We start from the raw sequence: 22,559 nt of genomic DNA, 5'->3' as shown, positions 1-22,559 counted from the left end.
CTACAAATCCTGTCGTTGCACCACGCACTGTTCTACGGCAATTCACCAAGCAGACGCTCACGCCTTGTTGTGCTGTTTCCTTTGCGGGCAATGAGTGCACCTGCCTTCGACACAGGAAACATTACACGTTTGGCAGCTGTGGGATTGGAACCCACGCCTCCGAAGAGAATGGTGCCTGAAACCAGCGCCTTAGACCGCTCGGCCACGCTACCTACACAACACGCGCGTCACAAGAGCTGCGTCCTACCCCACGAGAACACACCGCAACGGCACAAAAATGAGACGTAAAAAGTGGCAACGGTGGGATTCGAACCCACGCCTCCGAAGAGACTGGTGCCTAAAACCAGCGCCTTAGACCGCTCGGCCACGTTACCGTTGGAGCAGCAGCCGCAAAACGTTTCGTTTGTACTACAAAGATCACTTCGAAATGGAAGTATCTTGGCAATCGCCGTGCCATGTATTTCCACTGCTCTCCCACTGGAAGCGTCTCTTTAGGCCATCCACAGCAAGAAAAAGCCGTGCCCGCCGTATGGTAGCGACGCCACTTGTCTGTAGCTGTCGCAGTTAAGGAGACAGCGTCAAGAGACGTTTTCGTGCCGTGACCAGGTTTCGAACCTGGGCTTTCCGTAACCACTAAAGTATCGTAGCTGTAACTGTCAGGCGGAGCTAGAATGCTCCATGTATCAAACATATGTGAGCTCAAGGAGGTTACACTTGAAGAAAAAGCGGCAGCTTAACGCGATCACAGCAAAGCCCCCGGCAGCTACGGGATTCGAAACCGCGCCTACAGAGAGTCTGGTGCCTTAAACCAGCGCCTTAAAGCGCTCGGCCACGCTACATGCGCTGCTTGGTGCGCCAGTGTTCCTAGCATTTGTACAAACAGTGCACGCCACAGCTTCCGGTTCTGCTGGGACTGGCTGCTCATCCATCGCACTTCAAACAACTGCCCTTTTCGACTACAGAGAGCAGCGGACGTCTGCGCTCTAGGAGGCGACATTACGTGTTGGGGATGAAGTGGTAGGGCAAACTGCGGCCTGCGGAACACGAGTGAAAAAATCAAGAGAGTACTGTCATTTCGAGTACTCGTCATTGCAACGGCAGCAAGGCAAAACTTTCAAAATTGCCGTGACCAGGATTCGAACCTGGGTTATTGCGGCCACAACGCAATGTCCTAACCACTAGACGATCACGGCCACGGACGCGCCCGCGAAAGCAGCTGCCTGTAATGCAAGTGGCGATACACAGCAGAGCCTAGGCCAAGGTGTACGCCACAGCAGTGTGAGACACGGTCTCCATCACATGTATACGAGCAAATGAACGTGCCTGCGCTGTCAGGACACTAACTACAGTGGTTAGCTGCATTCACCTCCGTGGCAATGTCTTGCAGTCCCCCAAGCCTCTTGACTACAGGTATGTGGCTGGATAACAAGTGGATAGACGCTTCATCTCTCTCGCCGTCAGGTGTTGCCGTGAATCATACTTAACGTAGCTTTCTGCACGCGTCAGTCGAGCAAAGTCGAGACAAGTCGCATAAGAGGAGCAACAAAAACGCGCGATTCCGGTACCGGGAATCGAACCCGGGCCTCCTGGGTGAGAGCCAGGTATCCTAGCCACTAGACCACACCGGATAACGACGGCAGTGCTCTTTCCAGCGAACGCAGCAGCCACCCACGGTTAACTGACGACAACTGTAAAAAATCCGCTCTCTCGCGTTATAGAACGGCGTGCCCCGGACGCATTTCGGGGAGACGGACGCCAGCAATGATGAGAGCAAAAGGTGCCTACAAATCCTGTCGTTGCACCACGCACTGTTCTACGGCAATTCACCAAGCAGACGCTCACGCCTTGTTGTGCTGTTTCCTTTGCGGGCAATGAGTGCACCTGCCTTCGACACAGGAAACATTACACGTTTGGCAGCTGTGGGATTGGAACCCACGCCTCCGAAGAGAATGGTGCCTGAAACCAGCGCCTTAGACCGCTCGGCCACGCTACCTACACAACACGCGCGTCACAAGAGCTGCGTCCTACCCCACGAGAACACACCGCAACGGCACAAAAATGAGACGTAAAAAGTGGCAACTGTGGGATTCGAACCCACGCCTCCGAAGAGACTGGTGCCTAAAACCAGCGCCTTAGACCGCTCGGCCACGTTACCGTTGGAGCAGCAGCCGCAAAACGTTTCGTTTGTACTACAAAGATCACTTCGAAATGGAAGTATCTTGGCAATCGCCGTGCCATGTATTTCCACTGCTCTCCCACTGAAAGCGTCTCTTTAGGCCATCCACAGCAAGAAAAAGCCGTGCCCGCCGTATGGTAGCGACGCCACTTGTCTGTAGCTGTCGCAGTTAAGGAGACAGCGTCAAGAGACGTTTTCGTGCCGTGACCAGGTTTCGAACCTGGGCTTTCCGTAACCACTAAAGTATCGTAGCTGTAACTGTCAGGCGGAGCTAGAATGCTCCATGTATCAAACATATGTGAGCTCAAGGAGGTTACACTTGAAGAAAAAGCGGCAGCTTAACGCGATCACAGCAAAGCCCCCGGCAGCTACGGGATTCGAAACCGCGCCTACAGAGAGTCTGGTGCCTTAAACCAGCGCCTTAAAGCGCTCGGCCACGCTACATGCGCTGCTTGGTGCGCCAGTGTTCCTAGCATTTGTACAAACAGTGCACGCCACAGCTTCCGGTTCTGCTGGGACTGGCTGCTCATCCATCGCACTTCAAACAACTGCCCTTTTCGACTACAGAGAGCAGCGGACGTCTGCGCTCTAGGAGGCGACATTACGTGTTGGGGATGAAGTGGTAGGGCAAACTGCGGCCTGCGGAACACGAGTGAAAAAATCAAGAGAGTACTGTCATTTCGAGTACTCGTCATTGCAACGGCAGCAAGGCAAAACTTTCAAAATTGCCGTGACCAGGATTCGAACCTGGGTTATTGCGGCCACAACGCAATGTCCTAACCACTAGACGATCACGGCCACGGACGCGCCCGCGAAAGCAGCTGCCTGTAATGCAAGTGGCGATACACAGCAGAGCCTAGGCCAAGGTGTACGCCACAGCAGTGTGAGACACGGTCTCCATCACATGTATACGAGCAAATGAACGTGCCTGCGCTGTCAGGACACTAACTACAGTGGTTAGCTGCATTCACCTCCGTGGCAATGTCTTGCAGTCCCCCAAGCCTCTTGACTACAGGTATGTGGCTGGATAACAAGTGGATAGACGCTTCATCTCTCTCGCCGTCAGGTGTTGCCGTGAATCATACTTAACGTAGCTTTCTGCACGCGTCAGTCGAGCAAAGTCGAGACAAGTCGCATAAGAGGAGCAACAAAAACGCGCGATTCCGGTACCGGGAATCGAACCCGGGCCTCCTGGGTGAGAGCCAGGTATCCTAGCCACTAGACCACACCGGATAACGACGGCAGTGCTCTTTCCAGCGAACGCAGCAGCCACCCACGGTTAACTGACGACAACTGTAAAAAATCCGCTCTCTCGCGTTATAGAACGGCGTGCCCCGGACGCATTTCGGGGAGACGGACGCCAGCAATGATGAGAGCAAAAGGTGCCTACAAATCCTGTCGTTGCACCACGCACTGTTCTACGGCAATTCACCAAGCAGACGCTCACGCCTTGTTGTGCTGTTTCCTTTGCGGGCAATGAGTGCACCTGCCTTCGACACAGGAAACATTACACGTTTGGCAGCTGTGGGATTGGAACCCACGCCTCCGAAGAGAATGGTGCCTGAAACCAGCGCCTTAGACCGCTCGGCCACGCTACCTACACAACACGCGCGTCACAAGAGCTGCGTCCTACCCCACGAGAACACACCGCAACGGCACAAAAATGAGACGTAAAAAGTGGCAACGGTGGGATTCGAACCCACGCCTCCGAAGAGACTGGTGCCTAAAACCAGCGCCTTAGACCGCTCGGCCACGTTACCGTTGGAGCAGCAGCCGCAAAACGTTTCGTTTGTACTACAAAGATCACTTCGAAATGGAAGTATCTTGGCAATCGCCGTGCCATGTATTTCCACTGCTCTCCCACTGGAAGCGTCTCTTTAGGCCATCCACAGCAAGAAAAAGCCGTGCCCGCCGTATGGTAGCGACGCCACTTGTCTGTAGCTGTCGCAGTTAAGGAGACAGCGTCAAGAGACGTTTTCGTGCCGTGACCAGGTTTCGAACCTGGGCTTTCCGTAACCACTAAAGTATCGTAGCTGTAACTGTCAGGCGGAGCTAGAATGCTCCATGTATCAAACATATGTGAGCTCAAGGAGGTTACACTTGAAGAAAAAGCGGCAGCTTAACGCGATCACAGCAAAGCCCCCGGCAGCTACGGGATTCGAAACCGCGCCTACAGAGAGTCTGGTGCCTTAAACCAGCGCCTTAAAGCGCTCGGCCACGCTACATGTGCTGCTTGGTGCGCCAGTGTTCCTAGCATTTGTACAAACAGTGCACGCCACAGCTTCCGGTTCTGCTGGGACTGGCTGCTCATCCATCGCACTTCAAACAACTGCCCTTTTCGACTACAGAGAGCAGCGGACGTCTGCGCTCTAGGAGGCGACATTACGTGTTGGGGATGAAGTGGTAGGGCAAACTGCGGCCTGCGGAACACGAGTGAAAAAATCAAGAGAGTACTGTCATTTCGAGTACTCGTCATTGCAACGGCAGCAAGGCAAAACTTTCAAAATTGCCGTGACCAGGATTCGAACCTGGGTTATTGCGGCCACAACGCAATGTCCTAACCACTAGACGATCACGGCCACGGACGCGCCCGCGAAAGCAGCTGCCTGTAATGCAAGTGGCGATACACAGCAGAGCCTAGGCCAAGGTGTACGCCACAGCAGTGTGAGACACGGTCTCCATCACATGTATACGAGCAAATGAACGTGCCTGCGCTGTCAGGACACTAACTACAGTGGTTAGCTGCATTCACCTCCGTGGCAATGTCTTGCAGTCCCCCAAGCCTCTTGACTACAGGTATGTGGCTGGATAACAAGTGGATAGACGCTTCATCTCTCTCGCCGTCAGGTGTTGCCGTGAATCATACTTAACGTAGCTTTCTGCACGCGTCAGTCGAGCAAAGTCGAGACAAGTCGCATAAGAGGAGCAACAAAAACGCGCGATTCCGGTACCGGGAATCGAACCCGGGCCTCCTGGGTGAGAGCCAGGTATCCTAGCCACTAGACCACACCGGATAACGACGGCAGTGCTCTTTCCAGCGAACGCAGCAGCCACCCACGGTTAACTGACGACAACTGTAAAAAATCCGCTCTCTCGCGTTATAGAACGGCGTGCCCCGGACGCATTTCGGGGAGACGGACGCCAGCAATGATGAGAGCAAAAGGTGCCTACAAATCCTGTCGTTGCACCACGCACTGTTCTACGGCAATTCACCAAGCAGACGCTCACGCCTTGTTGTGCTGTTTCCTTTGCGGGCAATGAGTGCACCTGCCTTCGACACAGGAAACATTACACGTTTGGCAGCTGTGGGATTGGAACCCACGCCTCCGAAGAGAATGGTGCCTGAAACCAGCGCCTTAGACCGCTCGGCCACGCTACCTACACAACACGCGCGTCACAAGAGCTGCGTCCTACCCCACGAGAACACACCGCAACGGCACAAAAATGAGACGTAAAAAGTGGCAACGGTGGGATTCGAACCCACGCCTCCGAAGAGACTGGTGCCTAAAACCAGCGCCTTAGACCGCTCGGCCACGTTACCGTTGGAGCAGCAGCCGCAAAACGTTTCGTTTGTACTACAAAGATCACTTCGAAATGGAAGTATCTTGGCAATCGCCGTGCCATGTATTTCCACTGCTCTCCCACTGGAAGCGTCTCTTTAGGCCATCCACAGCAAGAAAAAGCCGTGCCCGCCGTATGGTAGCGACGCCACTTGTCTGTAGCTGTCGCAGTTAAGGAGACAGCGTCAAGAGACGTTTTCGTGCCGTGACCAGGTTTCGAACCTGGGCTTTCCGTAACCACTAAAGTATCGTAGCTGTAACTGTCAGGCGGAGCTAGAATGCTCCATGTATCAAACATATGTGAGCTCAAGGAGGTTACACTTGAAGAAAAAGCGGCAGCTTAACGCGATCACAGCAAAGCCCCCGGCAGCTACGGGATTCGAAACCGCGCCTACAGAGAGTCTGGTGCCTTAAACCAGCGCCTTAAAGCGCTCGGCCACGCTACATGCGCTGCTTGGTGCGCCAGTGTTCCTAGCATTTGTACAAACAGTGCACGCCACAGCTTCCGGTTCTGCTGGGACTGGCTGCTCATCCATCGCACTTCAAACAACTGCCCTTTTCGACTACAGAGAGCAGCGGACGTCTGCGCTCTAGGAGGCGACATTACGTGTTGGGGATGAAGTGGTAGGGCAAACTGCGGCCTGCGGAACACGAGTGAAAAAATCAAGAGAGTACTGTCATTTCGAGTACTCGTCATTGCAACGGCAGCAAGGCAAAACTTTCAAAATTGCCGTGACCAGGATTCGAACCTGGGTTATTGCGGCCACAACGCAATGTCCTAACCACTAGACGATCACGGCCACGGACGCGCCCGCGAAAGCAGCTGCCTGTAATGCAAGTGGCGATACACAGCAGAGCCTAGGCCAAGGTGTACGCCACAGCAGTGTGAGACACGGTCTCCATCACATGTATACGAGCAAATGAACGTGCCTGCGCTGTCAGGACACTAACTACAGTGGTTAGCTGCATTCACCTCCGTGGCAATGTCTTGCAGTCCCCCAAGCCTCTTGACTACAGGTATGTGGCTGGATAACAAGTGGATAGACGCTTCATCTCTCTCGCCGTCAGGTGTTGCCGTGAATCATACTTAACGTAGCTTTCTGCACGCGTCAGTCGAGCAAAGTCGAGACAAGTCGCATAAGAGGAGCAACAAAAACGCGCGATTCCGGTACCGGGAATCGAACCCGGGCCTCCTGGGTGAGAGCCAGGTATCCTAGCCACTAGACCACACCGGATAACGACGGCAGTGCTCTTTCCAGCGAACGCAGCAGCCACCCACGGTTAACTGACGACAACTGTAAAAAATCCGCTCTCTCGCGTTATAGAACGGCGTGCCCCGGACGCATTTCGGGGAGACGGACGCCAGCAATGATGAGAGCAAAAGGTGCCTACAAATCCTGTCGTTGCACCACGCACTGTTCTACGGCAATTCACCAAGCAGACGCTCACGCCTTGTTGTGCTGTTTCCTTTGCGGGCAATGAGTGCACCTGCCTTCGACACAGGAAACATTACACGTTTGGCAGCTGTGGGATTGGAACCCACGCCTCCGAAGAGAATGGTGCCTGAAACCAGCGCCTTAGACCGCTCGGCCACGCTACCTACCCAACACGCGCGTCACAAGAGCTGCGTCCTACCCCACGAGAACACACCGCAACGGCACAAAAATGAGACGTAAAAAGTGGCAACGGTGGGATTCGAACCCACGCCTCCGAAGAGACTGGTGCCTAAAACCAGCGCCTTAGACCGCTCGGCCACGTTACCGTTGGAGCAGCAGCCGCAAAACGTTTCGTTTGTACTACAAAGATCACTTCGAAATGGAAGTATCTTGGCAATCGCCGTGCCATGTATTTCCACTGCTCTCCCACTGGAAGCGTCTCTTTAGGCCATCCACAGCAAGAAAAAGCCGTGCCCGCCGTATGGTAGCGACGCCACTTGTCTGTAGCTGTCGCAGTTAAGGAGACAGCGTCAAGAGACGTTTTCGTGCCGTGACCAGGTTTCGAACCTGGGCTTTCCGTAACCACTAAAGTATCGTAGCTGTAACTGTCAGGCGGAGCTAGAATGCTCCATGTATCAAACATATGTGAGCTCAAGGAGGTTACACTTGAAGAAAAAGCGGCAGCTTAACGCGATCACAGCAAAGCCCCCGGCAGCTACGGGATTCGAAACCGCGCCTACAGAGAGTCTGGTGCCTTAAACCAGCGCCTTAAAGCGCTCGGCCACGCTACATGCGCTGCTTGGTGCGCCAGTGTTCCTAGCATTTGTACAAACAGTGCACGCCACAGCTTCCGGTTCTGCTGGGACTGGCTGCTCATCCATCGCACTTCAAACAACTGCCCTTTTCGACTACAGAGAGCAGCGGACGTCTGCGCTCTAGGAGGCGACATTACGTGTTGGGGATGAAGTGGTAGGGCAAACTGCGGCCTGCGGAACACGAGTGAAAAAATCAAGAGAGTACTGTCATTTCGAGTACTCGTCATTGCAACGGCAGCAAGGCAAAACTTTCAAAATTGCCGTGACCAGGATTCGAACCTGGGTTATTGCGGCCACAACGCAATGTCCTAACCACTAGACGATCACGGCCACGGACGCGCCCGCGAAAGCAGCTGCCTGTAATGCAAGTGGCGATACACAGCAGAGCCTAGGCCAAGGTGTACGCCACAGCAGTGTGAGACACGGTCTCCATCACATGTATACGAGCAAATGAACGTGCCTGCGCTGTCAGGACACTAACTACAGTGGTTAGCTGCATTCACCTCCGTGGCAATGTCTTGCAGTCCCCCAAGCCTCTTGACTACAGGTATGTGGCTGGATAACAAGTGGATAGACGCTTCATCTCTCTCGCCGTCAGGTGTTGCCGTGAATCATACTTAACGTAGCTTTCTGCACGCGTCAGTCGAGCAAAGTCGAGACAAGTCGCATAAGAGGAGCAACAAAAACGCGCGATTCCGGTACCGGGAATCGAACCCGGGCCTCCTGGGTGAGAGCCAGGTATCCTAGCCACTAGACCACACCGGATAACGACGGCAGTGCTCTTTCCAGCGAACGCAGCAGCCACCCACGGTTAACTGACGACAACTGTAAAAAATCCGCTCTCTCGCGTTATAGAACGGCGTGCCCCGGACGCATTTCGGGGAGACGGACGCCAGCAATGATGAGAGCAAAAGGTGCCTACAAATCCTGTCGTTGCACCACGCACTGTTCTACGGCAATTCACCAAGCAGACGCTCACGCCTTGTTGTGCTGTTTCCTTTGCGGGCAATGAGTGCACCTGCCTTCGACACAGGAAACATTACACGTTTGGCAGCTGTGGGATTGGAACCCACGCCTCCGAAGAGAATGGTGCCTGAAACCAGCGCCTTAGACCGCTCGGCCACGCTACCTACACAACACGCGCGTCACAAGAGCTGCGTCCTACCCCACGAGAACACACCGCAACGGCACAAAAATGAGACGTAAAAAGTGGCAACGGTGGGATTCGAACCCACGCCTCCGAAGAGACTGGTGCCTAAAACCAGCGCCTTAGACCGCTCGGCCACGTTACCGTTGGAGCAGCAGCCGCAAAACGTTTCGTTTGTACTACAAAGATCACTTCGAAATGGAAGTATCTTGGCAATCGCCGTGCCATGTATTTCCACTGCTCTCCCACTGGAAGCGTCTCTTTAGGCCATCCACAGCAAGAAAAAGCCGTGCCCGCCGTATGGTAGCGACGCCACTTGTCTGTAGCTGTCGCAGTTAAGGAGACAGCGTCAAGAGACGTTTTCGTGCCGTGACCAGGTTTCGAACCTGGGCTTTCCGTAACCACTAAAGTATCGTAGCTGTAACTGTCAGGCGGAGCTAGAATGCTCCATGTATCAAACATATGTGAGCTCAAGGAGGTTACACTTGAAGAAAAAGCGGCAGCTTAACGCGATCACAGCAAAGCCCCCGGCAGCTACGGGATTCGAAACCGCGCCTACAGAGAGTCTGGTGCCTTAAACCAGCGCCTTAAAGCGCTCGGCCACGCTACATGCGCTGCTTGGTGCGCCAGTGTTCCTAGCATTTGTACAAACAGTGCACGCCACAGCTTCCGGTTCTGCTGGGACTGGCTGCTCATCCATCGCACTTCAAACAACTGCCCTTTTCGACTACAGAGAGCAGCGGACGTCTGCGCTCTAGGAGGCGACATTACGTGTTGGGGATGAAGTGGTAGGGCAAACTGCGGCCTGCGGAACACGAGTGAAAAAATCAAGAGAGTACTGTCATTTCGAGTACTCGTCATTGCAACGGCAGCAAGGCAAAACTTTCAAAATTGCCGTGACCAGGATTCGAACCTGGGTTATTGCGGCCACAACGCAATGTCCTAACCACTAGACGATCACGGCCACGGACGCGCCCGCGAAAGCAGCTGCCTGTAATGCAAGTGGCGATACACAGCAGAGCCTAGGCCAAGGTGTACGCCACAGCAGTGTGAGACACGGTCTCCATCACATGTATACGAGCAAATGAACGTGCCTGCGCTGTCAGGACACTAACTACAGTGGTTAGCTGCATTCACCTCCGTGGCAATGTCTTGCAGTCCCCCAAGCCTCTTGACTACAGGTATGTGGCTGGATAACAAGTGGATAGACGCTTCATCTCTCTCGCCGTCAGGTGTTGCCGTGAATCATACTTAACGTAGCTTTCTGCACGCGTCAGTCGAGCAAAGTCGAGACAAGTCGCATAAGAGGAGCAACAAAAACGCGCGATTCCGGTACCGGGAATCGAACCCGGGCCTCCTGGGTGAGAGCCAGGTATCCTAGCCACTAGACCACACCGGATAACGACGGCAGTGCTCTTTCCAGCGAACGCAGCAGCCACCCACGGTTAACTGACGACAACTGTAAAAAATCCGCTCTCTCGCGTTATAGAACGGCGTGCCCCGGACGCATTTCGGGGAGACGGACGCCAGCAATGATGAGAGCAAAAGGTGCCTACAAATCCTGTCGTTGCACCACGCACTGTTCTACGGCAATTCACCAAGCAGACGCTCACGCCTTGTTGTGCTGTTTCCTTTGCGGGCAATGAGTGCACCTGCCTTCGACACAGGAAACATTACACGTTTGGCAGCTGTGGGATTGGAACCCACGCCTCCGAAGAGAATGGTGCCTGAAACCAGCGCCTTAGACCGCTCGGCCACGCTACCTACACAACACGCGCGTCACAAGAGCTGCGTCCTACCCCACGAGAACACACCGCAACGGCACAAAAATGAGACGTAAAAAGTGGCAACGGTGGGATTCGAACCCACGCCTCCGAAGAGACTGGTGCCTAAAACCAGCGCCTTAGACCGCTCGGCCACGTTACCGTTGGAGCAGCAGCCGCAAAACGTTTCGTTTGTACTACAAAGATCACTTCGAAATGGAAGTATCTTGGCAATCGCCGTGCCATGTATTTCCACTGCTCTCCCACTGGAAGCGTCTCTTTAGGCCATCCACAGCAAGAAAAAGCCGTGCCCGCCGTATGGTAGCGACGCCACTTGTCTGTAGCTGTCGCAGTTAAGGAGACAGCGTCAAGAGACGTTTTCGTGCCGTGACCAGGTTTCGAACCTGGGCTTTCCGTAACCACTAAAGTATCGTAGCTGTAACTGTCAGGCGGAGCTAGAATGCTCCATGTATCAAACATATGTGAGCTCAAGGAGGTTACACTTGAAGAAAAAGCGGCAGCTTAACGCGATCACAGCAAAGCCCCCGGCAGCTACGGGATTCGAAACCGCGCCTACAGAGAGTCTGGTGCCTTAAACCAGCGCCTTAAAGCGCTCGGCCACGCTACATGCGCTGCTTGGTGCGCCAGTGTTCCTAGCATTTGTACAAACAGTGCACGCCACAGCTTCCGGTTCTGCTGGGACTGGCTGCTCATCCATCGCACTTCAAACAACTGCCCTTTTCGACTACAGAGAGCAGCGGACGTCTGCGCTCTAGGAGGCGACATTACGTGTTGGGGATGAAGTGGTAGGGCAAACTGCGGCCTGCGGAACACGAGTGAAAAAATCAAGAGAGTACTGTCATTTCGAGTACTCGTCATTGCAACGGCAGCAAGGCAAAACTTTCAAAATTGCCGTGACCAGGATTCGAACCTGGGTTATTGCGGCCACAACGCAATGTCCTAACCACTAGACGATCACGGCCACGGACGCGCCCGCGAAAGCAGCTGCCTGTAATGCAAGTGGCGATACACAGCAGAGCCTAGGCCAAGGTGTACGCCACAGCAGTGTGAGACACGGTCTCCATCACATGTATACGAGCAAATGAACGTGCCTGCGCTGTCAGGACACTAACTACAGTGGTTAGCTGCATTCACCTCCGTGGCAATGTCTTGCAGTCCCCCAAGCCTCTTGACTACAGGTATGTGGCTGGATAACAAGTGGATAGACGCTTCATCTCTCTCGCCGTCAGGTGTTGCCGTGAATCATACTTAACGTAGCTTTCTGCACGCATCAGTCGAGCAAAGTCGAGACAAGTCGCATAAGAGGAGCAACAAAAACGCGCGATTCCGGTACCGGGAATCGAACCCGGGCCTCCTGGGTGAGAGCCAGGTATCCTAGCCACTAGACCACACCGGATAACGACGGCAGTGCTCTTTCCAGCGAACGCAGCAGCCACCCACGGTTAACTGACGACAACTGTAAAAAATCCGCTCTCTCGCGTTATAGAACGGCGTGCCCCGGACGCATTTCGGGGAGACGGACGCCAGCAATGATGAGAGCAAAAGGTGCCTACAAATCCTGTCGTTGCACCACGCACTGTTCTACGGCAATTCACCAAGCAGACGCTCACGCCTTGTTGTGCTGTTTCCTTTGCGGGCAATGAGTGCACCTGCCTTCGACACAGGAAACATTACACGTTTGGCAGCTGTGGGATTGGAACCCACGCCTCCGAAGAGAATGGTGCCTGAAACCAGCGCCTTAGACCGCTCGGCCACGCTACCTACACAACACGCGCGTCACAAGAGCTGCGTCCTACCCCACGAGAACACACCGCAACGGCACAAAAATGAGACGTAAAAAGTGGCAACGGTGGGATTCGAACCCACGCCTCCGAAGAGACTGGTGCCTAAAACCAGCGCCTTAGACCGCTCGGCCACGTTACCGTTGGAGCAGCAGCCGCAAAACGTTTCGTTTGTACTACAAAGATCACTTCGAAATGGAAGTATCTTGGCAATCGCCGTGCCATGTATTTCCACTGCTCTCCCACTGGAAGCGTCTCTTTAGGCCATCCACAGCAAGAAAAAGCCGTGCCCGCCGTATGGTAGCGACGCCACTTGTCTGTAGCTGTCGCAGTTAAGGAGACAGCGTCAAGAGACGTTTTCGTGCCGTGACCAGGTTTCGAACCTGGGCTTTCCGTAACCACTAAAGTATCGTAGCTGTAACTGTCAGGCGGAGCTAGAATGCTCCATGTATCAAACATATGTGAGCTCAAGGAGGTTACACTTGAATAAAAAGCGGCAGCTTAACGCGATCACAGCAAAGCCCCCGGCAGCTACGGGATTCGAAACCGCGCCTACAGAGAGTCTGGTGCCTTAAACCAGCGCCTTAAAGCGCTCGGCCACGCTACATGCGCTGCTTGGTGCGCCAGTGTTCCTAGCATTTGTACAAACAGTGCACGCCACAGCTTCCGGTTCTGCTGGGACTGGCTGCTCATCCATCGCACTTCAAACAACTGCCCTTTTCGACTACAGAGAGCAGCGGACGTCTGCGCTCTAGGAGGCGACATTACGTGTTGGGGATGAAGTGGTAGGGCAAACTGCGGCCTGCGGAACACGAGTGAAAAAATCAAGAGAGTACTGTCATTTCGAGTACTCGTCATTGCAACGGCAGCAAGGCAAAACTTTCAAAATTGCCGTGACCAGGATTCGAACCTGGGTTATTGCGGCCACAACGCAATGTCCTAACCACTAGACGATCACGGCCACGGACGCGCCCGCGAAAGCAGCTGCCTGTAATGCAAGTGGCGATACACAGCAGAGCCTAGGCCAAGGTGTACGCCACAGCAGTGTGAGACACGGTCTCCATCACATGTATACGAGCAAATGAACGTGCCTGCGCTGTCAGGACACTAACTACAGTGGTTAGCTGCATTCACCTCCGTGGCAATGTCTTGCAGTCCCCCAAGCCTCTTGACTACAGGTATGTGGCTGGATAACAAGTGGATAGACGCTTCATCTCTCTCGCCGTCAGGTGTTGCCGTGAATCATACTTAACGTAGCTTTCTGCACGCGTCAGTCGAGCAAAGTCGAGACAAGTCGCATAAGAGGAGCAACAAAAACGCGCGATTCCGGTACCGGGAATCGAACCCGGGCCTCCTGGGTGAGAGCCAGGTATCCTAGCCACTAGACCACACCGGATAACGACGGCAGTGCTCTTTCCAGCGAACGCAGCAGCCACCCACGGTTAACTGACGACAACTGTAAAAAATCCGCTCTCTCGCGTTATAGAACGGCGTGCCCCGGACGCATTTCGGGGAGACGGACGCCAGCAATGATGAGAGCAAAAGGTGCCTACAAATCCTGTCGTTGCACCACGCACTGTTCTACGGCAATTCACCAAGCAGACGCTCACGCCTTGTTGTGCTGTTTCCTTTGCGGGCAATGAGTGCACCTGCCTTCGACACAGGAAACATTACACGTTTGGCAGCTGTGGGATTGGAACCCACGCCTCCGAAGAGAATGGTGCCTGAAACCAGCGCCTTAGACCGCTCGGCCACGCTACCTACACAACACGCGCGTCACAAGAGCTGCGTCCTACCCCACGAGAACACACCGCAACGGCACAAAAATGAGACGTAAAAAGTGGCAACGGTGGGATTCGAACCCACGCCTCCGAAGAGACTGGTGCCTAAAACCAGCGCCTTAGACCGCTCGGCCACGTTACCGTTGGAGCAGCAGCCGCAAAACGTTTCGTTTGTACTACAAAGATCACTTCGAAATGGAAGTATCTTGGCAATCGCCGTGCCATGTATTTCCACTGCTCTCCCACTGGAAGCGTCTCTTTAGGCCATCCACAGCAAGAAAAAGCCGTGCCCGCCGTATGGTAGCGACGCCACTTGTCTGTAGCTGTCGCAGTTAAGGAGACAGCGTCAAGAGACGTTTTCGTGCCGTGACCAGGTTTCGAACCTGGGCTTTCCGTAACCACTAAAGTATCGTAGCTGTAACTGTCAGGCGGAGCTAGAATGCTCCATGTATCAAACATATGTGAGCTCAAGGAGGTTACACTTGAAGAAAAAGCGGCAGCTTAACGCGATCACAGCAAAGCCCCCGGCAGCTACGGGATTCGAAACCGCGCCTACAGAGAGTCTGGTGCCTTAAACCAGCGCCTTAAAGCGCTCGGCCACGCTACATGCGCTGCTTGGTGCGCCAGTGTTCCTAGCATTTGTACAAACAGTGCACGCCACAGCTTCCGGTTCTGCTGGGACTGGCTGCTCATCCATCGCACTTCAAACAACTGCCCTTTTCGACTACAGAGAGCAGCGGACGTCTGCGCTCTAGGAGGCGACATTACGTGTTGGGGATGAAGTGGTAGGGCAAACTGCGGCCTGCGGAACACGAGTGAAAAAATCAAGAGAGTACTGTCATTTCGAGTACTCGTCATTGCAACGGCAGCAAGGCAAAACTTTCAAAATTGCCGTGACCAGGATTCGAACCTGGGTTATTGCGGCCACAACGCAATGTCCTAACCACTAGACGATCACGGCCACGGACGCGCCCGCGAAAGCAGCTGCCTGTAATGCAAGTGGCGATACACAGCAGAGCCTAGGCCAAGGTGTACGCCACAGCAGTGTGAGACACGGTCTCCATCACATGTATACGAGCAAATGAACGTGCCTGCGCTGTCAGGACACTAACTACAGTGGTTAGCTGCATTCACCTCCGTGGCAATGTCTTGCAGTCCCCCAAGCCTCTTGACTACAGGTATGTGGCTGGATAACAAGTGGATAGACGCTTCATCTCTCTCGCCGTCAGGTGTTGCCTTGAATCATACTTAACGTAGCTTTCTGCACGGGTCAGCGTAGCGTCAGTCGAGCAAAGTCGAGACAAGTCGCATAAGAGGAGCAACAAAAACGCGCGATTCCGGTACCGGGAATCGAACCCGGGCCTCCTGGGTGAGAGCCAGGTATCCTAGCCACTAGACCACACCGGATAACGACGGCAGTGCTCTTTCCAGCGAACGCAGCAGCCACCCACGGTTAACTGACGACAACTGTAAAAAATCCGCTCTCTCGCGTTATAGAACGGCGTGCCCCGGACGCATTTCGGGGAGACGGACGCCAGCAATGATGAGAGCAAAAGGTGCCTACAAATCCTGTCGTTGCACCACGCACTGTTCTACGGCAATTCACCAAGCAGACGCTCACGCCTTGTTGTGCTGTTTCCTTTGCGGGCAATGAGTGCACCTGCCTTCGACACAGGAAACATTACACGTTTGGCAGGAGTGGGATTGGAACCCACGCCTCCGAAGAGAATGGTGCCTGAAACCAGCGCCTTAGACCGCTCGGCCACGCTACCTACACAACACGCGCGTCACAAGAGCTGCGTCCTACCCCACGAGAACACACCGCAACGGCACAAAAATGAGACGTAAAAAGTGGCAACGGTGGGATTCGAACCCACGCCTCCAAAGAGACTGGTGCCTAAAACCAGCGCCTTAGACCGCTCGGCCACGTTACCGTTGGAGCAGCAGCCGCAAAACGTTTCGTTTGTACTACAAAGATCACTTCGAAATGGAAGTATCTTGGCAATCGCCGTGCCATGTATTTCCACTGCTCTCCCACTGGAAGCGTCTCTTTAGGCCATCCACAGCAAGAAAAAGCCGTGCCCGCCGTATGGTAGCGACGCCACTTGTCTGTAGCTGTCGCAGTTAAGGAGACAGCGTCAAGAGACGTTTTCGTGCCGTGACCAGGTTTCGAACCTGGGCTTTCCGTAACCACTAAAGTATCGTAGCTGTAACTGTCAGGCGGAGCTAGAATGCTCCATGTATCAAACATATGTGAGCTCAAGGAGGTTACACTTGAAGAAAAAGCGGCAGCTTAACGCGATCACAGCAAAGCCCCCGGCAGCTACGGGATTCGAAACCGCGCCTACAGAGAGTCTGGTGCCTTAAACCAGCGCCTTAAAGCGCTCGGCCACGCTACATGCGCTGCTTGGTGCGCCAGTGTTCCTAGCATTTGTACAAACAGTGCACGCCACAGCTTCCGGTTCTGCTGGGACTGGCTGCTCATCCATCGCACTTCAAACAACTGCCCTTTTCGACTACAGAGAGCAGCGGACGTCTGCGCTCTAGGAGGCGACATTACGTGTTGGGGATGAAGTGGTAGGGCAAACTGCGGCCTGCGGAACACGAGTGAAAAAATCAAGAGAGTACTGTCATTTCGAGTACTCGTCATTGCAACGGCAGCAAGGCAAAACTTTCAAAATTGCCGTGACCAGGATTCGAACCTGGGTTATTGCGGCCACAACGCAATGTCCTAACCACTTTTTTTTTTTTTTTTTTTCAACAAGAGAGTGAGGTTTCGACTTAACTCGCAGACCATCCATCTGTCGTCGTTTAAGGCTCAAGAGCTTGGCTTTAATACGACGAACATCATGGATCCGCAGTGGAGAGGTACCCGCCGCGTCATATAGTTCACGCAGGACAGAGTAGTAATATTCATACGTGTTCTTAAAATCACGCGTCCTAGCAGCACAGTAGAAAATCAAAGTCTGACGAATCTTGGGCTTGGCAAACGCAGTCCACCAAACCAGCAAGGAGGGGTATCGCGGGACAGAGCGAAGACATCGCTCCCACACGCCACTTATAACATCATCCATAGCACTGTCGGCAAGGTGGGAAACATTTAACATCCACTGGGAACGATAAAGTTTTGCAGGTTGGCGACTAAGATTTACAGTTGCAGTAAAAGCACAATGGTCAGAAAAACTAGTAGGAATAACATCGACAGAAAGAATTTTATCACATAAAAAATCAGATAAATAGAATCTGTCGAGTCTACTGCATGAGGACGCGGTAAAAAACGTATATTTCACCAGGGTTGGATATTTGTGTTCCCAAACATCACGCAGATGCATCGTACGAACTAAGTCATGTAAATCACGGCAATAATTAAAATTGGGGGACTGGTCTGCAGGGCGTAAAACACAATTAAAATCGCCTCCGAGCAGGAGACCCCGAGGACTCTGGCGCAAAAGATAAATAAGCTCTTCTTTATAAAAGCGCGATCGAGCCACAGTGTGACCCGAACCAGAGGGGGCATACAAAACAACGAGGCGGAGATCAAAAAGACGACAACCAATCCCACGGCCAGAGTCAAGGAATTCAATGTCAGTAATAGGAATGCCCTCTCGAAAGAAAAGAGCAGTTCCTGTTGAATATTCCGGCGCGACATTAAAAACAGTTTGAAATCCAGGTAGAGAGAGATCAGAAAACAACACTTCCTGCAAAAACACTACGTCCGCACAGGCGTCGTAAATAAACTGCCGCAAAGAGGCAATGCGAACGTCGGACTCAATACGGTTAACATTTAAGGTAAGAAAGGTGTATGCTTGAACCATAGAGAGAAAAGCGAGAAAACAAATCACCTACACCGACGCACCAGCGTCACAGTCCATAGCAGGGGTGACAGAGGCATCCGAGGGAGGGGGACCGCTACCCCGTTCCGCGGATCCCTTACGTTTCGGTTTTTTACGAACAGCATTAACGTTCGGCTGAACGCGTAACTTGCGTCGGCTGACGGGCAAGGAAACTTCAGCCGCCGGTGACGTAGGAGGGTCAAGTTCTGTATCCGACACCACCCGCGCCGGTCCACATGCGGGATCCGGGGTCGCGGGGGAAACATCCGACAAAACGGAATGGTCAACACCTGCACTAGCTTCCGGCAAACATGGACTGCACGGAGGCGAAACGTGAGCAGGAAGGTCCGAGGCCGCAGAGTTGGAAGGAAGCGGAGCAGCTCCGCTGGCAGAGGTATGGGGCAGCGAAGCAGGAAGTTGTCGCGGCTCCACTTGTTGTGACATCGAAGTCGGTTCGGAAGACGGCGCCAACAGGCCCGACCGACGACCCGACTCGAGAGAAGCTGCGTCGGAGGCCGGAGGGGCGCCAGCAGCCGCCACCGGAGCCGCTACCTCAGGAGGGCAGGGAGCAGCTACAGTACACAGTGGCTCGGAGGATGCCGGTCGCTCGGACTGGGGCATCTCAGGGAGATCCTCATCCGTACTATTTCCATCGTGTGGGCGACGCCTCTTATTATTCAAAAGTGGCACACCCACCTGAGGGACAGACGGAACAACATCAGATTTAGCACGCAAAGGAGGAAATTCTGTATCAGGGGTGCGCAAAACCTGTGGAGGGGCGCTACTACCACTGGACTGTGCTACACCAAGAGCAGAACCACCTGCAACGAGGTCAGCGACCGTTAACTTGCGACGCTGTTCGAGAGAATTTTTTAAAACAAAAACTCTCCGCGGACAGTCGGTACGCACGTGACCACTTTCATTGCACAAAAAACAGGTGCCCACCTGACCACTATATGTTACATGGACACGATATCCACCGATCTGCAGGTGAGATGGAATATTCTGCTTAACGTGCATTTCGACCGAACGAATACCACTGTAACATTGCAGGCGATGTTGGCTTGACCAGCGTTCAAGGCGAATGCTCTTTACATCACCATACTTCTGTAGACCCTCCTTAAGATAGACATTATCCACCTCCGGTGGAAGGTTGTAAACACGAACATTGGTATACGTGATGGAAGCATTGGAAAGCAGCACGGTACTTACAGAATCATCCCGATGCCGAAAGAGAACTTGATGACCATATTTAGAAAGAATTTTATCAACCTGAAGTGGGTCCATAAACTTAACAAAGAAAACATATAGTTCGGTATCAAAATAAGCAGTGTGCACCTGATCCGAATGAACACCAAAGGTATCTACCAACCAATCATGAATCTCAAGAGAACTAGGTTGCACATGGCGGGTTGACTTGTCAAAAGCAAAACTAACTGTAGCCTGACGAGGAATAACCTGGGACGACATTTTCAAAATATGCGGTCGAAACCGCTACACAAAAAACACTGAAATAAGGACAGAAAGTAACACAAGGTACGAAACAACGACGGAGAAACACTCACAGAAGTTGCAACACAACACGTAAACAAAAACGATAGTCCACTATACGTATCGCTACAGCGGAGCGGAAGACTAGGCACGTCCACACTGCACGGCGTCTAAAGCGGAACTGTACCACTAGACGATCACGGCCACGGACGCGCCCGCGAAAGCAGCTGCCTGTAATGCAAGTGGCGATACACAGCAGAGCCTAGGCCAAGGTGTACGCCACAGCAGTGTGAGACACGGTCTCCATCACATGTATACGAGCAAATGAACGTGCCTGCGCTGTCAGGACACTAACTACAGTGGTTAGCTGCATTCACCTCCGTGGCAATGTCTTGCAGTCCCCCAAGCCTCTTGACTACAGGTATGTGGCTGGATAACAAGTGGATAGACGCTTCATCTCTCTCGCCGTCAGGTGTTGCCGTGAATCATACTTAACGTAGCTTTCTGCACGCATCAGTCGAGCAAAGTTGGGACAAGTCGCATAAGAGGAGCAACAAAAACGCGCGATTCCGGTACCGGGAATCGAACCCGGGCCTCCTGGGTGAGAGCCAGGTATCCTAGCCACTAGACCACACCGGATAACGACGGCAGTGCTCTTTCCAGCGAACGCAGCAGCCACCCACGGTTAACTGACGACAACTGTAAAAAATCCGCTCTCTCGCGTTATAGAACGGCGTGCCCCGGACGCATTTCGGGGAGACGGACGCCAGCAATGATGAGAGCAAAAGGTGCCTACAAATCCTGTCGTTGCACCACGCACTGTTCTACGGCAATTCACCAAGCAGACGCTCACGCCTTGTTGTGCTGTTTCCTTTGCGGGCAATGAGTGCACCTGCCTTCGACACAGGAAACATTACACGTTTGGCAGCTGTGGGATTGGAACCCACGCCTCCGAAGAGAATGGTGCCTGAAACCAGCGCCTTAGACCGCTCGGCCACGCTACCTACACAACACGCGCGTCACAAGAGCTGCGTCCTACCCCACGAGAACACACCGCAACGGCACAAAAATGAGACGTAAAAAGTGGCAACGGTGGGATTCGAACCCACGCCTCCGAAGAGACTGGTGCCTAAAACCAGCGCCTTAGACCGCTCGGCCACGTTACCGTTGGAGCAGCAGCCGCAAAACGTTTCGTTTGTACTACAAAGATCACTTCGAAATGGAAGTATCTTGGCAATCGCCGTGCCATGTATTTCCACTGCTCTCCCACTGGAAGCGTCTCTTTAGGCCATCCACAGCAAGAAAAAGCCGTGCCCGCCGTATGGTAGCGACGCCACTTGTCTGTAGCTGTCGCAGTTAAGGAGACAGCGTCAAGAGACGTTTTCGTGCCGTGACCAGGTTTCGAACCTGGGCTTTCCGTAACCACTAAAGTATCGTAGCTGTAACTGTCAGGCGGAGCTAGAATGCTCCATGTATCAAACATATGTGAGCTCAAGGAGGTTACACTTGAAGAAAAAGCGGCAGCTTAACGCGATCACAGCAAAGCCCCCGGCAGCTACGGGATTCGAAACCGCGCCTACAGAGAGTCTGGTGCCTTAAACCAGCGCCTTAAAGCGCTCGGCCACGCTACATGCGCTGCTTGGTGCGCCAGTGTTCCTAGCATTTGTACAAACAGTGCACGCCACAGCTTCCGGTTCTGCTGGGACTGGCTGCTCATCCATCGCACTTCAAACAACTGCCCTTTTCGACTACAGAGAGCAGCGGACGTCTGCGCTCTAGGAGGCGACATTACGTGTTGGGGATGAAGTGGTAGGGCAAACTGCGGCCTGCGGAACACGAGTGAAAAAATCAAGAGAGTACTGTCATTTCGAGTACTCGTCATTGCAACGGCAGCAAGGCAAAACTTTCAAAATTGCCGTGACCAGGATTCGAACCTGGGTTATTGCGGCCACAACGCAATGTCCTAACCACTAGACGATCACGGCCACGGACGCGCCCGCGAAAGCAGCTGCCTGTAATGCAAGTGGCGATACACAGCAGAGCCTAGGCCAAGGTGTACGCCACAGCAGTGTGAGACACGGTCTCCATCACATGTATACGAGCAAATGAACGTGCCTGCGCTGTCAGGACACTAACTACAGTGGTTAGCTGCATTCACCTCCGTGGCAATGTCTTGCAGTCCCCCAAGCCTCTTGACTACAGGTATGTGGCTGGATAACAAGTGGATAGACGCTTCATCTCTCTCGCCGTCAGGTGTTGCCGTGAATCATACTTAACGTAGCTTTCTGCACGCGTCAGCGTAGCGTCAGTCGAGCAAAGTCGAGACAAGTCGCATAAGAGGTGCAACAAAAACGCGCGATTCCGGTACCGGGAATCGAACCCGGGCCTCCTGGGTGAGAGCCAGGTATCCTAGCCACTAGACCACACCGGATAACGACGGCAGTGCTCTTTCCAGCGAACGCAGCAGCCACCCACGGTTAACTGACGACAACTGTAAAAAATCCGCTCTCTCGCGTTATAGAACGGCGTGCCCCGGACGCATTTCGGGGAGACGGACGCCAGCAATGATGAGAGCAAAAGGTGCCTACAAATCCTGTCGTTGCACCACGCACTGTTCTACGGCAATTCACCAAGCAGACGCTCACGCCTTGTTGTGCTGTTTCCTTTGCGGGCAATGAGTGCACCTGCCTTCGACACAGGAAACATTACACGTTTGGCAGCTGTGGGATTGGAACCCACGCCTCCGAAGAGAATG

General features: G+C 53.5%; 32 non-coding genes across 32 annotated transcripts; all 32 read right to left on the bottom strand.

The window, feature by feature from the left end:
* Positions 1-292: 292 nt before the first annotated feature.
* On the bottom strand, positions 293-374 carry Trnal-uag. The gene has a single exon. It is a non-coding gene; the product is annotated as a tRNA-Leu (tRNA).
* Positions 375-1,121: 747 nt separating this feature from the next.
* Trnah-gug lies at positions 1,122-1,193 on the bottom strand. Its single transcript has one exon. It is a non-coding gene; the product is annotated as a tRNA-His (tRNA).
* Positions 1,194-1,556: 363 nt separating this feature from the next.
* Trnae-cuc lies at positions 1,557-1,628 on the bottom strand. The gene has a single exon. It is a non-coding gene; the product is annotated as a tRNA-Glu (tRNA).
* Positions 1,629-2,073: 445 nt separating this feature from the next.
* Trnal-uag lies at positions 2,074-2,155 on the bottom strand. The gene has a single exon. It is a non-coding gene; the product is annotated as a tRNA-Leu (tRNA).
* Positions 2,156-2,902: 747 nt separating this feature from the next.
* Positions 2,903-2,974, bottom strand: Trnah-gug. The gene has a single exon. It is a non-coding gene; the product is annotated as a tRNA-His (tRNA).
* A 363-nt stretch (positions 2,975-3,337) lies between these two features.
* Trnae-cuc lies at positions 3,338-3,409 on the bottom strand. The gene has a single exon. It is a non-coding gene; the product is annotated as a tRNA-Glu (tRNA).
* A 445-nt stretch (positions 3,410-3,854) lies between these two features.
* Positions 3,855-3,936, bottom strand: Trnal-uag. Its single transcript has one exon. It is a non-coding gene; the product is annotated as a tRNA-Leu (tRNA).
* Positions 3,937-4,683: 747 nt separating this feature from the next.
* Positions 4,684-4,755, bottom strand: Trnah-gug. Its single transcript has one exon. It is a non-coding gene; the product is annotated as a tRNA-His (tRNA).
* A 363-nt stretch (positions 4,756-5,118) lies between these two features.
* Trnae-cuc lies at positions 5,119-5,190 on the bottom strand. The gene has a single exon. It is a non-coding gene; the product is annotated as a tRNA-Glu (tRNA).
* Positions 5,191-5,635: 445 nt separating this feature from the next.
* Positions 5,636-5,717, bottom strand: Trnal-uag. The gene has a single exon. It is a non-coding gene; the product is annotated as a tRNA-Leu (tRNA).
* A 747-nt stretch (positions 5,718-6,464) lies between these two features.
* Positions 6,465-6,536, bottom strand: Trnah-gug. Its single transcript has one exon. It is a non-coding gene; the product is annotated as a tRNA-His (tRNA).
* Positions 6,537-6,899: 363 nt separating this feature from the next.
* Positions 6,900-6,971, bottom strand: Trnae-cuc. The gene has a single exon. It is a non-coding gene; the product is annotated as a tRNA-Glu (tRNA).
* A 445-nt stretch (positions 6,972-7,416) lies between these two features.
* On the bottom strand, positions 7,417-7,498 carry Trnal-uag. The gene has a single exon. It is a non-coding gene; the product is annotated as a tRNA-Leu (tRNA).
* Positions 7,499-8,245: 747 nt separating this feature from the next.
* On the bottom strand, positions 8,246-8,317 carry Trnah-gug. The gene has a single exon. It is a non-coding gene; the product is annotated as a tRNA-His (tRNA).
* Positions 8,318-8,680: 363 nt separating this feature from the next.
* Trnae-cuc lies at positions 8,681-8,752 on the bottom strand. Its single transcript has one exon. It is a non-coding gene; the product is annotated as a tRNA-Glu (tRNA).
* A 445-nt stretch (positions 8,753-9,197) lies between these two features.
* Positions 9,198-9,279, bottom strand: Trnal-uag. Its single transcript has one exon. It is a non-coding gene; the product is annotated as a tRNA-Leu (tRNA).
* A 747-nt stretch (positions 9,280-10,026) lies between these two features.
* Positions 10,027-10,098, bottom strand: Trnah-gug. Its single transcript has one exon. It is a non-coding gene; the product is annotated as a tRNA-His (tRNA).
* A 363-nt stretch (positions 10,099-10,461) lies between these two features.
* On the bottom strand, positions 10,462-10,533 carry Trnae-cuc. Its single transcript has one exon. It is a non-coding gene; the product is annotated as a tRNA-Glu (tRNA).
* Positions 10,534-10,978: 445 nt separating this feature from the next.
* Trnal-uag lies at positions 10,979-11,060 on the bottom strand. The gene has a single exon. It is a non-coding gene; the product is annotated as a tRNA-Leu (tRNA).
* A 747-nt stretch (positions 11,061-11,807) lies between these two features.
* On the bottom strand, positions 11,808-11,879 carry Trnah-gug. Its single transcript has one exon. It is a non-coding gene; the product is annotated as a tRNA-His (tRNA).
* A 363-nt stretch (positions 11,880-12,242) lies between these two features.
* On the bottom strand, positions 12,243-12,314 carry Trnae-cuc. Its single transcript has one exon. It is a non-coding gene; the product is annotated as a tRNA-Glu (tRNA).
* A 445-nt stretch (positions 12,315-12,759) lies between these two features.
* On the bottom strand, positions 12,760-12,841 carry Trnal-uag. The gene has a single exon. It is a non-coding gene; the product is annotated as a tRNA-Leu (tRNA).
* Positions 12,842-13,588: 747 nt separating this feature from the next.
* On the bottom strand, positions 13,589-13,660 carry Trnah-gug. The gene has a single exon. It is a non-coding gene; the product is annotated as a tRNA-His (tRNA).
* Positions 13,661-14,023: 363 nt separating this feature from the next.
* Trnae-cuc lies at positions 14,024-14,095 on the bottom strand. The gene has a single exon. It is a non-coding gene; the product is annotated as a tRNA-Glu (tRNA).
* Positions 14,096-14,540: 445 nt separating this feature from the next.
* On the bottom strand, positions 14,541-14,622 carry Trnal-uag. Its single transcript has one exon. It is a non-coding gene; the product is annotated as a tRNA-Leu (tRNA).
* Positions 14,623-15,369: 747 nt separating this feature from the next.
* Positions 15,370-15,441, bottom strand: Trnah-gug. The gene has a single exon. It is a non-coding gene; the product is annotated as a tRNA-His (tRNA).
* Positions 15,442-15,815: 374 nt separating this feature from the next.
* Trnae-cuc lies at positions 15,816-15,887 on the bottom strand. The gene has a single exon. It is a non-coding gene; the product is annotated as a tRNA-Glu (tRNA).
* A 445-nt stretch (positions 15,888-16,332) lies between these two features.
* Positions 16,333-16,414, bottom strand: Trnal-uag. The gene has a single exon. It is a non-coding gene; the product is annotated as a tRNA-Leu (tRNA).
* Positions 16,415-20,371: 3,957 nt separating this feature from the next.
* Trnae-cuc lies at positions 20,372-20,443 on the bottom strand. Its single transcript has one exon. It is a non-coding gene; the product is annotated as a tRNA-Glu (tRNA).
* Positions 20,444-20,888: 445 nt separating this feature from the next.
* Positions 20,889-20,970, bottom strand: Trnal-uag. The gene has a single exon. It is a non-coding gene; the product is annotated as a tRNA-Leu (tRNA).
* A 747-nt stretch (positions 20,971-21,717) lies between these two features.
* Positions 21,718-21,789, bottom strand: Trnah-gug. Its single transcript has one exon. It is a non-coding gene; the product is annotated as a tRNA-His (tRNA).
* Positions 21,790-22,163: 374 nt separating this feature from the next.
* Trnae-cuc lies at positions 22,164-22,235 on the bottom strand. The gene has a single exon. It is a non-coding gene; the product is annotated as a tRNA-Glu (tRNA).
* Between the last annotated feature and the right edge of the window lie 324 nt (positions 22,236-22,559).

This window comes from Schistocerca piceifrons, chromosome 1 (genome assembly GCF_021461385.2).
Source record: "Schistocerca piceifrons isolate TAMUIC-IGC-003096 chromosome 1, iqSchPice1.1, whole genome shotgun sequence".
Lineage (NCBI taxonomy): Eukaryota > Metazoa > Arthropoda > Insecta > Orthoptera > Acrididae > Schistocerca > Schistocerca piceifrons.
The sequence above is the reverse complement of the archived record's forward strand: the minus strand, read 5'-3'. Positions and strand labels throughout refer to the sequence as shown.